Source organism: Carcharodon carcharias, chromosome 4 (assembly GCF_017639515.1).
Source record: "Carcharodon carcharias isolate sCarCar2 chromosome 4, sCarCar2.pri, whole genome shotgun sequence".
In the NCBI taxonomy this organism is placed as follows: domain Eukaryota; kingdom Metazoa; phylum Chordata; class Chondrichthyes; order Lamniformes; family Lamnidae; genus Carcharodon; species Carcharodon carcharias.
The window spans coordinates 167729381-167747022 of NC_054470.1; positions in this window are offsets into that span (position 1 = coordinate 167729381).

Consider the following 17642-nt stretch of genomic DNA (forward strand, 5'->3'; position numbering starts at 1 on the left):
ATCCAAAACAAAAACAGAATTACCTGGAAAAACTCAGCAGGTCTGGCAGCATCGGCGGAGAAGAAAAGAGTTGACGTTTTGAGTCCTCATGACCCTTCAACAGAACTGATTAATATTAGGAGAGGAGTGAAATATAAGCTGGTTTAAGGTGGGGGGTGGGGAGAGAAGTGGGGGGGGTGGCGGGGTGGGTGGTGTGGTTGTAGAGACAAGCAAGCAGTGATAGGAGCAGATAATCAAAAGATGTCACAGACAAAAGAACACAGAGGTGTTGAAGGTGGTGATATTATCTAAACGAATGTGCTAATTAAGAATGGATGGTAGAGCACTTAAGGTATAGCTCTAGTGCGGGTGGGGTGGAAAAGCTAGCAGGGCATAAAGGATTTAAAAATAATGGAAATAGGTGGGAAAAGAAAAATCTATATAAATTATTGGAAAAGTACAAAAGGAAAGGGGAAGAAACAGAAAGGGGGTGGGGATGGAGGAGGGAGTTCAAGATCTAAAGTTGTTGAATTCAATATTCAGTCCGGAAGGCTGTAAAGTGCCTAGTCAGAAGATGAGGTGTTGTTCCTCCAGTTTGTGTTGGGCTTCACTGGAACAATGCAGCAAGCCAAGGACAGACATGTGGGCAAGAGAGCAGGGTGGAGTGTTAAAATGGCAAGCGACAGGGAGGTTTGGGTCTTTCATGCGGACAGACTGCAGGTGTTCTGCAAAGCGGTCGCCCAGTTTACGTTTGGTGTCTCCAATGTAGAGGAGACCATATTGGGAGCAACAAATGCAGTAGACTAAGTTGGGGGAAATGTAAGTGAAATGCTGCTTCACTTGAAAGGAGTGTTTGGGCCCTTGGACGGTGAGGAGAGAGGAAGTGAAGGGGCAGGTGTTACATCTTTTGCGTGGACATGGGGAGGTGCCATAGGTGGGGGTTGAGGGGTAGGGGGTGATGGAGGAGTGGACCAGGGTGTTCCGGAGGGAACGATGCCTACGAAATACCGCCAGGGGTGGTGAAGGGTTTGGTGGTGGCATCATGCTGGAGTTGGCTGAAATGGCGGAGGATGATCCTTTGAATGGGGAGGCTGGTGGGGTGATAAGTGAGGACAAGCGGGACCCTATCATGTTTCTGGGAGGGAGGAGAAGGCGTGAGGGCGGATGCGCGGGAGATGGGCCGGACACGGTTGAGGGTCCTGTCAATGACCGTGGGTGGAAAACCTCGGTTAAGGAAGAAGGAGGACATGTCAGAGGAACTGTTTTTGAAGGTAGCATCATCGGAACAGATGCGACGGAGGCGAAGGAACTGAGAGAACGAGATGGAGTCCTTACAGGAAGCGGGGTGTGAGGAGCTGTAGTCGAGGTTGCTGTGGGAGTCGGTAGGCTTGTAATGGATATTGGTGGACAGTCTATCCCCAGAGATTGAGACAGAGAGGTCAAGGAAGGGAAGCGAAGTGTCAGAGATGGACCATGTGAAAATGATGGAGGGGTGGAGATTGGAAGCAAAATTAATAAATTTTTCCAAGTCCCAATGAGAGCATGAAGCAGCACCTAAATTATATGTCCCAAATTATATTGATGAGGTAGAAGTCGACATGGGCTGAAGAAAACTTGATTAGTACAACCCTGGATATATTCAGGTGTTTTTATTTATTCATGGGATGTGGGCACCGCTGACTAAGCCAGCAATTATTTCCCATCCTTAATTGCCCTTGAGAAGGTGGTGGTGAGCAGCCATCTTGAATCACTGCAATTGATGTGGTGTAGGTACACCCACAGTGCTATTAAGGAGGGAGTTCCAGGATTTTGACCCAGCATGAATGGCTGGCAAGTTGAGTATTTGTCACCTTTCGCAGTTGTCTTTGAGAAAATGGTAGGAGCCCCCTTTTTCATTGCTACAATTCATGTTATATAGGTACACCAACAGTACTTTAGGGAGTTCCAAGCGTTTGACCCAATGTTTGTAAAGGTACGATGATATAATTCCACATCAGTGTGTGGATGAGATGCCAATCAGGCAGGCTGCTTTGTGTTGGGTACAGCTGAGCTTCTTGAGTGTTGTTGGAGCTGCACTCATCCAAGTAAATGGAGAGTATTCCATCACACTGCTGATTTGTACCTTGAGATGGTGGATAGGTGTGGGGGAGTCAGTTATTCACCACAGAATTCTGAGTCTCCGACAGTATTCATATGGCTGGTCCAGTTCTGTTTCTGTTTCTGTTCAAAGGTAACCTGCAGGAAGTTGATATTGGGGGATTCAACAATGGTAATGTGATTGAATGTCAAGGGAAGATGGTTAGATTCTCTCTTGATGGAGATGGTCATTGCCTGGCATTTGTGTGGCATGAATGTTGCTTGACATTTACCAGTGCAAGCCTGAATATCCTCCAGGTCTTGCTGCATCTAGACATGGACTGCTTCAGTATCTGAGGAGTCACAAATGGTACTGAACACTGTGCAATCACCAGCAAACAATACTGACCTTATGATGAAGGAAAAGTCATTGATGTAGCAGGTGAAGATGGTTGGGCCAGGACACTACCCTGAGGAACTCCTGGAGCAATGTCCTGGGACTGAGATAATTGACCTCCAACAACCACAATCATCCTACTTTATGCTAGGTATGACTCCAACCAATGCAGAGTTTTCCTCGATTCCCATTGTCTTCAGTGTTGCTAGGGCTCCTCGATGCTGAACTTGGTTACAAACATGTGAACAAGGAGCAGGAGTAGGTCATTTGGCCCTTCGAGCCTGCTCCGCCATTTAATAAGATCATGGCTGATCTGATAGTAACCTCAAATCTGCTTCCTGCCTACTCCCAATAACCTATCACCTCCTTGCTTACCAAGAATCTATCCACCTCTGCCTTAAAAATATTCAAAGACTCTGCTTCCACCACCTTTTCAGGAAGAGCGTACCAAAGACACATAGCCTTCTGAGAGAAAAAATTTGTCTCATCTTCATTTTAAATTGGCGACCCCTTATTTTTAAACAGTCCCCGGCTCTAGATTCTCCCACAAGAGGAAATATCTTCTCCACATCCACCCAGTCAAGTCCCGTCAGGATCTTATATGTTTCAATCAAGTTGCATCTCCCTCTTCTAAACTCCAATGAATTCAAGCCTAGCCTGTACAACCTTTCCTCATACGACTGAGGGCAGTCACTCTCACCTCACTTATTGAATTCAACTCTTTTGCTCATGTTTGGACCAGGGCTGTAACATGGTCTGGAACCAAGTGACCCTGGCAGAAACTAAACTGAGCATAAATGAGCAGGTTCTTGGTGAGTATGTACCAGTTGAAAACATCTGCCATTCCTTTGCTGATAATTAAGAGTAGACTGATGGCACATAATTAGCAGGATTAGATTTGTTGTCCATTTTGTGGCAGAAAATATCTGTCAATTTTCCACATTGTCAGGTATATTTCAGTGTTGCAGCTGCACAGGAATAGCTTAGCTAATGGTGAGGCAAATTCTGGAGCACAAGTCTTCAGTACTACAGCCAGAATATTGTCAAGGACACAGTGGATGATGAAGACAGCCTGCAGCTGCACATGATGAGTCTGGCAGTGATTCCTTTGCTGCATCAAGTGCCTTAAGCCATTTTTTGATGTCAGTTGCACTAAATCGTATTGAATGAAGACTAGTATCTTTAATGCTGGGAGACACATGAGCAGACCAGGCCAGATCATCCACTGGGCACTTCTGGCTTAAGATGATTGCAAATGCTTTAGACTTGTCTTTTGCACTGATGTGCTGGGCTCCCCCATCATTGAGGATGAGGAGATTTTTGGACTTTCCTTCTCAGTTAGTTGTTTAATACCATGTCCAACACCATTCATGAATGGTGGTGGGATCACTTTGCTCAGCCTCTTGCAGGCTGTTTTCACTGTTTATATGCCTGTAGCTCTGCATTGTAGCTTCAAGTTGGCACCTCATTTTTAGGTATGCCTGATGCTGCTCCAAGCATACTCTCCTGCACTCCTCATTGAATCAGGGTTGATCACTTGGCTTAGTGTCAATGATACAGTGAGAGGTATGCTGGGCTACAAGGTTACGGATTGTGTTTGAATACAGTTCAGATACTGCTGGTAGCCCACAGCGCCTTATGGATGCCTACTTCTGAGTTGCTTGATCTGCTCTGAATCTATTCCATTTAGCATGGTGGTGACATAAGAACATAAGAAATAAAGTAGGAGAAGATCATCCCACCCATTGAGTCTGCTCTGGCATTCAATAACGTCATGGCTAACCTTGGCTGTCAACTCCACTTTCCTACCATTCCCCATATCCCATGATTTGCTGAGAGACAAAAAAATGTGTAGATCTCGGCCTTAAGTACATTCAATGATGGAGGATTCACAACCATCTGAGGTAGAGAATTCCAAAGATTCACAAAATTTCGAGTGAAGAAATTTCTCCTCATCAAGGTCCTAAATGATCAGCCCCTTATTCTGAAACTGTGCCTCCATGTTCAAGATTCTCCAGCTAGGGAAAAGTTTCATTATCTGCACTGTCAATACCCTTCATAATCTTGAATATTTCAATGAGATCATCTCTCATTCTTCTAAACTCTTGAAGAATGCAGACCCAATTTATTTAGCCTCTCATCATAGGGCAAACGTCTCATTCCACAGACAAATCTAGTGAACCTTTGCTGTACTGCTTCCAATATAAGTAGACCCTTCCTTAAATTTTTTAAAATTCATTTACGGGAGGTGGGTGTTGCTGGCTGGGCCAGCATTTATTGCCCATCCCTAATTGCCCTTGAGAAGATAATGGTGAACAGTCTTCTTGAACCACTGCAGTCCCAGTGGTGTAGGTACACCCACAGGGCTGTTAGGGAGTTCTCAGATTTTGACCCAGCGACAGTGAAGGAACAGCAATATAGTTCCAAGTCAGGATGGTGAGTAGCTTGGAGGGGCTCTTGCAGGTATGGAGACCAAAATTGCCCACAGCATTCCAGGTGTGGTCTTACCAAACCCCAGTACAGTTGTAGCAAAATGTATTTATTCTTGTACCCCAATCCCCTTTCACAAAAATGCAACATGTCATTTGCTTTCTTAATTGCTTGCTATACCTACATGCTGACATTTTGTGCTCCTTGTATGAGTACATCCAAGTCTCTTTGAACATCAATAGTTACAAGTTTCACAACTTTTAAAAAATGTTCTCCTTTTTCTATTCTTACAACCTAAGTGAATAACCTTACACGTCTCCACATTTCACTCCATCTGCTAACCCACTCACTTAACCTGTCTATGCCTCTTTGCTGCCTCTTTGTGACCTTCTAGCTTTGTACAAACTTAGATACAATACTGTCTGGGCAGAATCATCCGGACCTGTTGGCAGCAGGCATCATGGCGGGCATGAGCAGACAATATGGGTGAAGAGATTGAAGGGATGGTTGCCAAGTTTGCTGATGACATAAGGATAGGTAGGAAAGCAAGCTGTGATGAGGACATAAGGAGGCGAAAAACAGATGTCTTTCTTTCCACAGATGCTGTCAGACCCACTGAGATTTTCCAGCATTTTTTGTTTTTGTTACAAACAGATTAGATAGATTAAGTGAGTGGGCAAAGATCTGGCGAATGGAGTATAATGTGGGAAAATGTGAAATTGTCCATTTTGGCAGGAGGAATGAAATAGAAGCCTCTTATCTAAATGATGAGAGATTGCAGAGCTCTGACGTGCAGAGAGATCTGGGTGTCCTAGTGCATGAATCACAAAAGGTTAGTATACAAGTTCAGCAGGTAATTAGGAAAGCTCATAGAATGTTATCATTTATTGCGAGGAAATTGAATACAAAAGTAGGGAGGTTATGCTTCAGTTTAACAGGGCATTGGTGAGATCACATTTGGAGTACTGTGTGCAGTATTGGCCACCTTATTTAAGGATGTAAATGCATTGGAAGCAGTTCAGAGAAGGTTTACCAGGCTAATAACTGGAATGAGTGGGTTGACTTATGAGGAAAGGTTGTACAGGCTAGGCTTGTATCCACTGGAGTTTAGGAGAGTAAGAGGTGACTTGATGGAAACATATAAGATCCTGAGGGGACTTGACAGGGTGGATGTGGAAAGGATGTTTCCTCTCATGGGAGAATCTAGAACCAGGGGTCACTGTTTAAAAATAAGGGGTCACCCATTTAAAACGAAGGGCCGTGATTCTTTGGAACTCTCTTCCTGAAAAGGTGGTGGAAGCAGAGTCTTTGAATATTTTTAAGGCAGAGGTGGATAGGTTCTTGGTAAGCAAGGGGGTGATAGGTTCTTGGGAGTAGGTGGGATGCAGATTTCATGTTACTATCAGATCAGCCATAATCTTATTAAATGGTGGAGCAGGTTCGAGGGGCTAAATGGCCTACTCCTGCTCCTTGTTCATATGTTCGTAATATGGCAAGAAAGCCAAAAATCGGTTTTATGCCGTCGTGCAACCAGTTTGCGATTGTCTCCTCCACCTGTCAATGGCGGGTGCGTTTCCTGCCATTGCATGTCAGGAACCTAATTTCAATACTTTAGCATCTCATTATAATCCCTGCTTGCCGGAATCATCTTCCCAGGCTGGATCATCTGGGCATCATGCCGACTTGTTTCGCAACTGTAAATAAGCGACATGCACCTGGCGAGCTGCACTTTGCTCGGGACTTTGAGGTTTGTTTGCCTACCTTGCTTTGGGCAGCACTCGTGGTCATCAGCGCCAGACTTTGCAGGCAGCATCACATCACTCTTAGGGGGGCTCACAGGCAGGTCTCTACATACCAGGCCAGCCATTAGGCAGGGTGGCTTTTCAACAGCTACAGGGCTAGGGCTTATTTGGGGAAGAGAGAGAAGTGGCCTCAGGCAAGGGAAGAGACTGCATAATTCATGAGGCAGGAAGGAGACGATATGTCGTGAAAACCCGCCATTGCGGCTGATGGGTAAAATGTCTTTTGTCACACGGTGCAAATCAAGGACCATTCCACCCTCTGTCTCTTTATCTGAGTCATTAATATCAATTATAAATAAATGAGGCCCCAGCACTGACCCCTGTGGCACACTTCTAGTCAAGGCCTGCCAACTTGAAAATGGCCCATTTATCCCTACTCTCTGCTTCCTGCCTGTTAACCAATCATCTATCCATGTTGATATATCAGCCCCAACTCCATGAACCCTACTCTTATGTATTAACCCCTCCACGACCAATATTCCACCACCAAACCCCTGACCCCATTATTGCCTGTCTTTACTTGCTGCATAATTGGCTTGGGTCAGGTTTCTGATTGGTCACAAATGATCTCATTATTGTTGCTCCTCATAAAGCTGTCTACCATGGTAACTGTGAATTGTTGCCATGGTAACCAAGGCTGCGACTCTTGTAGCTGGTGAGTTGGAACAGTGAGAACGGAAAGGCTTTTATACAGAGGGTGACCTCCGGATTGTGAACAGTAAAAAAAAAATGGTGAGTCTCAAAACTCAGAGAACAACACAGCAGGACTAATGTGAAGGTTAAGGCCCAGAAGAAAAACGCTGACCTTGAAAGTGCCTGGTGTATACAATATGTCCTTATAATTTATCACTTTTAGCCTAGGAGATATAAAGATAAGCAATGAAAGTTGTCAGAACTGGAGTCACATTTTGCTGGGTAAAAGTGTTAAAAGTGCATGTTTATAAGTTTATCTTGGAACGGCAGTTACAAGCATCCTAAAGATCAATAAAGTTTTTATTGCCCTCTGGGATTATTGAGTGGAATTTAATGGTCCCGCCGTGGCAGAGGCAGAGCCGGGAAATGCAGCAGGCCATTCATAAGCCCATTGACTTCAGCGGGACTGGAAAATCCCACTGGCAGGAGGGTCCATACAATTTCCACCCACAAGGTCTTTCTGCACAGGGATGACTCACTGTGGCTTTAATGGGACAGGCCAAAAATGTTATCAAAATCACATGTGTTGTACCCCAGACTGCCTATGAACAACACCACAGGAGGATAAGATAGTCCCTGATACGTTGAGAGACCAGAGAAGACAATAGCCCTAATCTTCCAGTCTATGGATTGTCGGAGATGGGACGTAAGTTGGGAGATGCATGTCAAGACCCTGCGGAAATCCTGAGACACAGAAAAACACAGAAATTGTCCGGTAATTTTAAACTTCCTATGGGCTGATTCCATGTTGCCAGGGACCCTCCGCAAATGTCCCTGACCCTGGGTTCAGGGCAGAGACTTGGGCCAGACATGCGGTTCTTACCTGCACACTTACCCAGGAAATGCTGCACAGTTCAATATCTGGCCTAACTCAGCGATTAGCTAGAGTAACTCAGCTGCACACCACAACCGACGCCCCCACCCACCCCCAACTCCAATCAACGCCCCAGCCACCCAACTACCACCCCCAACAATGCCACTGCCCCCCGACCAGATCCGACTGCCCTTCCTGAACAGACCCGATTGCCCACTTCACCTGCTATACAACCCTGACCACCCAACCACCCCAGCAAACCAGACCCAACTACCCTACTCCCCCACCATTCCCTCCGCCCTAAAATGCATTGCAAACAGAAAAAAATCAGCTCAGTTCAGGTGAGATGTCTGGAAAAGGGCTCTGCCAGGTGGGGTTCGTTCGGGCCCACACAATGATGGCTTGTTAATCAACCCAGGGAAGGTTACTGCAATGTCAAAATTTAATGCTGTTACATTACTTTGTATGGTAAAGTTTATTTAGATTAAAACTGGAATTTTGTGGTTTTATTTCCCTAGTGGGTAACAGGGATTTCAAACTTTGTCTACTTTGAACAAAAGGTTACTGGCCCCTAACTGGATCATAACATATAATAAACTTTCTTTTCTCTGACACCCCACAAATGGGAACTCTCTCTATTAACCAGAATTCTGGGGTTGGGGCAGTTGGGTCTATTTTTTGTTTTCAGATGTCAAACTTGCCGGTAATAGTTATCAGGGGCCTGTCCTTGCCCTGAATCTATATTATTAAGGAAAGACTAACAATGCACTTAGAAAAACTTAGTTTGATTAGAACAAAATAACAAGGTTTTACTAAGGGGAAATCCTGTTTAGCAAATTTATTGGAGTTTTTTGAGGAATTGACTAGTAAGGTGGATAAAGGGGAACCAGTAGATGTAGTGTATCTGTATTTCAAAAAAGGCTTTCAATAGGGCACTCCACAAAAATAGACAACATAAGTGTAAGTGGACTTGGAGGTAAGATATTAGCCTTGGTAGAGGATTGGCTAACAAATAGGAAGCAAAGAGTGAGCATAAATGGGATTTAACAACTTGGCAGGTAGTGAATAGTGGAGTACCCCAAGAGTCAGTGCTGAGGCCTCAACTATTTACAACCTATATTAGATGAAGACACAGGGAATAACATATCTAAGTTTGCTGATGATACAAAGCTGAGTGGAATGGTAAGCTGTTGGGAGGACACAGAGAGGCTGCAAAGAGATATAGAACAGGTTAAATGAGTGGGAAACAAGGTGGCAGATGGATTATAACGTAGGGAAGTGTGAAGTTATTCACTTTGGTCGAAAGAATAGAAGAGCTGAATATTTTTTAAAAGGTGAGAAACTTGCAAGTGTTGATGTTCAAAGACACTTGGGTGTGCTTGCACAAGGAACACAGAAAGTAAACATACAGGTGCAACAAGCAATTAGGAAGACAAATGGCATGTTGGCCTTTATTGCAAAGGGATTGGAGTACAGGAATAAAGAAGTCTTGCTAGAGTTGTGCAGTGTTTTCGTGAAATGACATCTGGAGTAGTGTGCAGTTTTGGTCTCCACATTTAAGAAAAAATATACTTACACTGGAGGTGGTACAATGAAGGGTCACTAAATTGGTCCCAGGGATGAGGGGGTTGTCCAATGATTAGAGTCTGAGCAAGTTGGGTCTATATTCTCTGGTGTTTAGAAGAAAGAGAAGTGATCTCATTGAAATGTATAAGGTTCTGAAGGGGCTTGATAGAGTGGATGCTGAGAGATTATTTTCACTGGTCAGGGGCACCTAAAATGCAGAAGCACCATCTCAGGATAAGGAGCCGATCATTTAGGACTGAGATGAGGAGAAGTTACTTCACTCAAAGGGTTGTGAATCTTTGGAATTCTCTTCCCTAAAGGGTTATGGATGCTCTATTATTGAATACATTTAAAGCTGGTTTTGGTTTCTCAGGGAATCAAGGGATTTAGGGAGCAGGCAGGGAAGTGAGGCCCAAGATCAGCCATGAAAGTACTGAACGGTGGAGGAGGCTTGACAGACCATATGATCTACTCCTGCTCTTATTTCTTGTGTTCCTGCTCCATTCTCAGCCTCCCACTGCTCTGCAGCACCTTCTCCCCTTGGCACCACTCACTTGATGCACGCATTCCCGCACCTTTCCTGAGACCTTAATATCCCCATGATCATCCTGGAGCTTTCTCATTGGATAAAATCGCAGAACTCACCTTACATCTCAGTTAACTGGCACATTTGATTAACCGGCACCTCCCATTCCTGGAGCATGCTGGATAACAGATTTTCCTGCACATTATTTAGACAGATGATTGTTTCAATCAATTTATTTCAGCTGCCACTTGATACCGAAAATTTGTTATTTCGAATAAAGGGAGGAGTTCAGTTGGAAGGAGTCCTCAACCAAACAGATGGTGAGTAGATTGCTTGTTAGATACATATTTAATACTTATATGAAACTGTTTTACATTTTCACCTTCAATTTTTGATGCCTCTGAAGCAATAAAATTTTGTGTGCTAAGATTCTGTGAGTAGTTTGTTACCTTTAGCACAGACCATTCGATATTCAGGGGAAACCTGGTTTCTTCAGGCTAGCTGTCGTTCAAAGGTTTTAGCTCACATACTGTGTATTTAAAGACAAGTCACCTTTGTGAAATATCATTTGCAACACATGCCGTCTCTGATTTAGGGACATTCCAATGCATTCATTGCCCAATCTTAATCATATGTAGACTCTCCTCCTGTTACTTCCAAACAGTTTTTTTGGTTGCATCTAATTGTCCTATTTTCTTGATTGTTTGACTGACAAGGCTCTGAAGCAGTGCTAGTTAGAGACAGGTCAGGTGAGATTGGGAGTACAGCAGGAACATGGTTCATATGAACAGAACAATGGAAAATAAGGAGATGACAGATTGATTGAATGTATTTTTTGCATTGATCTTCACTATAGAGGAAATAAGTAACCTCCCAGAAATAGCTGTAAGTTAGGAAATGGAAGGGAGGGAGGGACTCTAGAAAATTACAGTCACCAGGAAAATGGTATTGAGCAAACTGTTGGAGCTGTGGGCTACAATTCCCCGGGTCCCGATGGACTTCATCCTCGGGTCTTAAAAGATGTGGCTAATTAAATAGTTGATGCATTGGTTTTAATTTTCCAAATTTCCCTAGATTCGGGAGGGTTCCATTAGATTGGGAAATAGCAAATGTAACTCCTTTATTCAAAAAGGGAAGGAGACAGAAAGCAGGAAACTACAGGTCATAGTCTGATATCTGTCATAGGGAAAATGTTAGAAGCTATTATTAAAGATGTTATAGCAGGGCATTTAGAAAAAAATAAAGCCAATCAAGCAAAGTCAACATGGTTTTGTGAAAGAGAAATCATGTTTAACCAATTTATTAGAGTTCTTTGAAGGAGTAACATGTGCTATGGATAAAGCGAAGGGGAAGGCAGACGTACAATACTTTCCAGAAGGCATTTGATAAGGTGCCATATCAAAGATTAATACTGAAAATAAAAGCTCATGGTGTAGGGGGTAACATTTTGGCATGGATAAAAGATTAGCTAGTTAACAGGAAGCAAAGAGTAGGGTCTTCTTCTGGTTTGCAGGATGTAGCGAGAGTACCATATTATCTGAATGATGAGAAATTGCAGAGCTCTGAGATTTACAATGTCCTAATATATTAATCACAAAAGGCTAGTATGCAGGTACAGCAAGTAATTAGGAAAGCTAATAGAACATTATCATTTATTGCAAGGGGAATTGAATACATAGAAACACAGAAAATAGGAGCAGGAGTAGGCCATTCAGCCCTTCGAGTCTGCTCCGCCATTCATTATGATCATGGCTGATCATCCAACTCTAATAGCCTGCTCCTGCTTTCTCCCCATATCCTTTGATCCCTTTTGCCCCAAGAGAAATATGTAACTCCTTCTTGAAAACATACAATGCTTTGGCCTCAACTACTTTCTGTGGTAGCGAATTCCACAGGCTCACCACTCTCTGAGTGAAGAAATTTCCCCTCATCTCAGTCCTAAATGGTCTACTCCGTATCCTCAGACTGTGACCCTGGTATACAAAGATATAACAGAGAGGTTATGCTCCAATTGTACAGGGCACTGGTGAGACCACATCGGGAGTACTGTGTACAGTATTGGTCACCTTATTTAAGGAAGGATGTAAATGTGTTGGAAGCAGTTCAGAGAAGGTTTACCAGACTAATATCGGGAGTGAGGAAAGGTTGGACAGTGGGGTTGGTATCCACTGGAGTTTAGAAGAGTAAAAGACGACTTGATTGAAACCTTCATGACCCTGAGGGGTCTTGAGAAGGTGGATGTGGATAGGATGTTTCCTCTTGTAGCAGAATCTAGAACTGGGGATCATTGTTTAAAAATAAAGGGTGACTCATTTAAGACAGGGATGAGGAGAATTTTTTTTCTCTCTGAGAGTCGTGAGTCTTTGGAATTAGTCCAGTATTCACACATGCACCTTCTAGCCTCATGATTCACCAGGCCATGATATCTAAAAAGCTCCACAGTGCCTTCTATATGCATTCGGGCTGATAAGCGAGAGTCTACAGAACAACGAGGGTGATGTGAGAACTGCCCTGAAGCAGTCATCACCACATAATTAAGGAACTACAGCGGCCAGTGAGATGAGGACATGGTTAGGGATCTCCTCCTCCCATCCATGTCCTGTCCTTTGCTGCTACCACCGAAGAGACACAACTACTGCTAATCACTCAAGGCTGATGAGCTGCCCTCACACAATGGTCTTCCGTGAGGAAGCTGGATTAGAAGCAGAAAAATCAGACACTTCTAACAAAGATTTTAACACATCTCCCTGACATCACACAAGGGTGCGGAGACCATTTTCAGTGAGGTTGACATCACATGGGTATGAATCTCACAGAGGGAGACTATCGCTGAATGGGAGGATGGCTAAACCTTGAAATAAGAGGATTCAAATGTACATAATCACAACGCCTTCAGTTGACCAAGCCATTCGTATAAACGTCAAATGTGTTTACAGAAGTTCGGTATTTTTACAGTGGTAGCACACCCATGACCTAAATGTAATATTAATATTTCTTAATTTTCTAACCCTACCACTACATCTCGGTGCAGCCCCGACATCAGCAGCAGAGGTGGAGGCAGCCTGCTGACTTCTACGTTCTGATGTTTGTGATGACCTTGGTGGATGTTCTCTGGTGGCCTGAGGCCTGGAGGGTCCCGGCCTGAAAAGGGTGTCGTGCTTGGGGAGATGCATCCTCCTCAACCTGAGCAGCTGGAGCGGATGGGGTCACAGGCAAAAGGGGCTCTGAGAGGCTGGACACCCTTGGAGTGTCCTGAGAGGAGGCCCCCGGGGTGTCCAGTTGATGCTCTGCCTCCCTATGGGTGTGCAAGGGCTCCGCTCTGATTCCTTGAGGAGATGTTGCACTTGGTAGGAGGTCAAAGTGTCTCATCCCCCTGTTGCCTACATCTTGATGGTGCCCACCAGGGTGTGGCCATGGAGTCCAGGGGCTAGTGCAAATCCAGTAAAACCTACTGGACCAAGGTCTCCATGGTGGTTGCCAACCTTCCCATGGTGACCTTGAGGTGCTCGCATGAAATCAGAGAGAACGTGGACAGACTCTTCCATCCTTCACTCTAGACTGCTGAGTGACTGCTGAACCTCTGCCTTATGTTCCACTGCCGCCTGTTGCTACATCTTCAGTATTGTGTTGGCAGCTGCTCGCAGGGGCTCAACATCTGACTCAGAATGAGTGGGTGGCTGGTCTCCAGCAGCTCTCTGAGTCCCGGAGACCTGGGCTGTCCCTGCCTCCGACTGCTGTGGGGGATGTGTCAGTGTTCTCCAGAAAGCGACACCAAGCCCAATCTAGTTCTGTGCCCCATTGAAGTGTGTGCTGGTGGAGGGTGCGGGTGAGCACAGTGATGGTTCTTCCTGAGCTTCCTCTTTGGGTGTGGTCTGGAGGTTGGGACATAGTGAGTACTCTTGCGGGCCTCGATCTGCTGATGCCTATAAGATACAGAATAGAGTTTTAGTTGATAAGGCTGAGGAATATAAGACTACATGCCAGTCACTGTGATGAACAGATGGAGGTGTGATCCGTACAAGCTTGCTGAGACAATCCGATTTCCCCTTCCCTACAGGAGCGATCCCTGATCTCCCCAGTGATCTCAGCTGCAGTCTCCTCACTGAGGGCAATTATGTGAGCAGTGCCCCTGCCCTGGTCTGCGATCTTTCCCACCTGGTGTGGGCAAGCTGGTGCTGGAGGAAGACAAAAGAAAGGCATGTGATGAGAAGGGGTGGATCATAGGTAGGAATGGTGTTTCGGGCGTGGTTGGCAGCCGCGCTGACACCCCCTGTGATGGCCTTCCAAGCTGCAGAGGTGAGCTTCCTGGAACCATCTCTGGGATACAGGACACCCCTGTGAGCCTGGACTCCTCTAATCAAGGCCTTGGGGGTCTGTTGGGTGAAGCAGGGTGCCGCCTTCTTCTTGAGGCCTGCAGCTTTCTTCTTTTGGCTGGGCTATCCCTCCAACATTGCCCTGGAGACAGGTAAGCTGGAGAGAGTGAGATATGTGTGCTCTGGTGTCGTTTACATATGGCAACTGGACCTTCAGCCCTGCCAGGTAATGGTGGGGCAGATGAATCACCAGCCAGGTGATTCAGAGAGGTGCTTAATTAATGAGCTTCCAAGTGCAGAATCGGGCGCGATTTCCCTCTATTCCAAGCAGGGGGATATGTGCTGCGAAACCTACCCACCACTGCTCTTAGTTTCAAAATGGAGGATTCCACCCTATGTCTCTCCTTATAAAGCTCAAGGAACAGTGGGCTGTATTTTACATGCTCCCGCCGAGTGTGTTTTGAGCAGGGGGGCATGTAAAATAGGGCAGGTGTCCACCCCACCACCTACCCACCCACCTCTGAGATCATACCCATAATATGGGGTGTAGGTGGATGCCAAAATCAGCTGGGGTTGGGGGTGGGGTGCATAAATCAGTCCGGTATGTATTTTTAACAATCATCGCAACTTGTAATATGCTCCAAGGTATAGTTGGTTTCACCCTGCACTCTAGGGAAACCTGAAATAGCTGTGAAGCCGGGAACACTACCACGTGGAAGCTGCAAAGCCGGGAACACTACCATGAGGAAGTTCCCCTTTAAGCCACTCACTATTTTGACTCGAAAATATCACCGTTCAGACAGCCCCAGGACTGTCTACTTTCTGACTGCTTTCCACAGTGTCCCAGGGGTGTCTCTACTCTTTGACTCCTGACTGCAAGCCCCAGACCAGGGGTTTTGACTTTCACAGAGTTCCCCATTTCCCTCATGACCAAAGATTACACTGTCTGCCTTCCCAACACCCCCCACCATCTTTATGACTCTGCATGCAACCCATCCCTCTTGTGGCACACGAACAACACCCCCCCCCCCTCCTTTTCCTATTTGAGAGTTTGTGTGCACCCCCTCCCATTCATACATGTGATATCCTTTTCACTCCCTTGTTTGTCAGCATTTCAGTTACCCTTGTCGGGCTCCAGCTTCCCACTCCTCAGTCTACCCCCTGCCTCCCATCGTTCCCCCTCTTCCTCCATCCCCTTACAAAGCCTTCCTCCCCCACAGCCCCTTACGAAGTCTTCCTTCCCCATTGCCCCTGTGTGTTCCACCCCACACCGACAACCCTTCCCCAGGTCGAAATGCTGATTTCTGAATATTCAGCCTGTATGAGTACCGCTGCACAGTGCTGTCCTTCTGGACAACGGTGGTACCCAGTTGGAGCAGACCACTCCTACACCACCACCCACTCCCCTCATCCACCCCAGCCAGTTGCAATACTTGCCAGAGTCTGAAAGTTGAGCCCTGCCTGAGTACCGCTGCACAGGTGTGTCCTTGTGACTACGGAGGCAGCCACCAGGAGCAGACCAATCCTACAGACCCGGTCGTGCGGCATTCCACTGGCATCGCAGCGAGACCAGAACAGTGCTATGGATGGTAGGCTATTTGTGGTTTACTCACCTGGAAGTCACAAGCGAAGTGAGGTCCGACCTGTGCACACTGCCATTTTTCAAACGAGATTCAGACTGACGTGATTTCCCGCTGGCGTGAAGCAAGATCGGAAGGCAGCACGTGACTCGGCAAAATGTTAATTTAATGAACATTCGTAAGACGGTAATGAATGCAAATGCCATTCACACCACTGCTCAGCAGGATACCCGACCCATTGTTAACCCATCCTCAGGAGAATTGCAAACTATTTTTACGCTGGTAGGTTTCTGCTTTTTGAGCTCCCGCTAAATTCTCTGCTCTCGCCTGCCACGAAGCCCACTATGGACAGGATGCAAGAATTCTGCCCCCTGAGTCAAAAAACAACTAAGTTATGTTAAACTTTTGCAAAATGTTGTTTATGCCTGAGCTGGATGATTGATTCCAATTCTGGGAATCACACATTAGGGAGGATGCCACGACCTTGGAGAGGAGATTTAGTTTGAAGATATCAAGGATGAGGGACTTCATTTGTGTCAGGAGCCTGGATAACCTGGCATTGTTTTCTTAGAAGCAGAGAAGGGTAAGGAGAGATTTAATAGAGATTTTCAAAATGATGAATGGTTTTGATCGAGTAAGTAATATATACAATGCTATAACAGAGAACTAAAACCAATCCACAAGGCATTAGTATACCTTTTTCAGAAAACTCATGAATGTGTTAGCATTTTTGAGTGAATCAGATGAACACTCTGTTTCCATGGTGAACAGACCACAATTTTAGAGAGAATTTTAGTCCCCAAAAATAGGGGTGCAATGTGAGTCTTGTGCGCTGATGGAAACTAATTTTTCTCTTATTCATTCACGGGATGTGAACTACACTGGCTGAGCCACATTTATTGCCCACCCTTAGTTGCCCTTGAGAAGGTGGTGGTGAGCTGCCTTCTTGAACCTCTGCAGTCCGTATGGTGTGGGTACACCCACAGTGCTGTTAGGAAGGGAGTTCCAGGATTTTGACCCAGAGACAGTGAAGCAACGGTGATATATTTCCAAGTCAGGATGGTGAGTGACTTAGAGGGGAACTTCCAGGTGGTAGTGTTCCCATGTACCTGCTGCCCTTGTCCTTCTAGATGGTAGTAGTCATGTGTTTGGAAGGTGCTGTCTAAAGGAGCCTTGGGGAATTCCTCCAATACATCTTGTGGATGGTACACACTGCTGCTAATGTGTGTCAGTGCTGGAGGGAGTGAATGGCTGTGGATGGGGTGCCAGTCAAGCAGGCTGCTTTGTCCTGGATGATGTCAAGCTTCTTGAGTGTTGTAGGAGCTGCATTCATCCAGGCAAGTGGAGAGTATTCCATTATACTCCTGACTTGTACCTTGTAGATGGTGGACAGGCTTTAGGGAGTCAGGAGGTGGGTTACTCGTTGCAGGATTCCTAGCCTCTGACCTGCCCTTGTAGCCACAGTA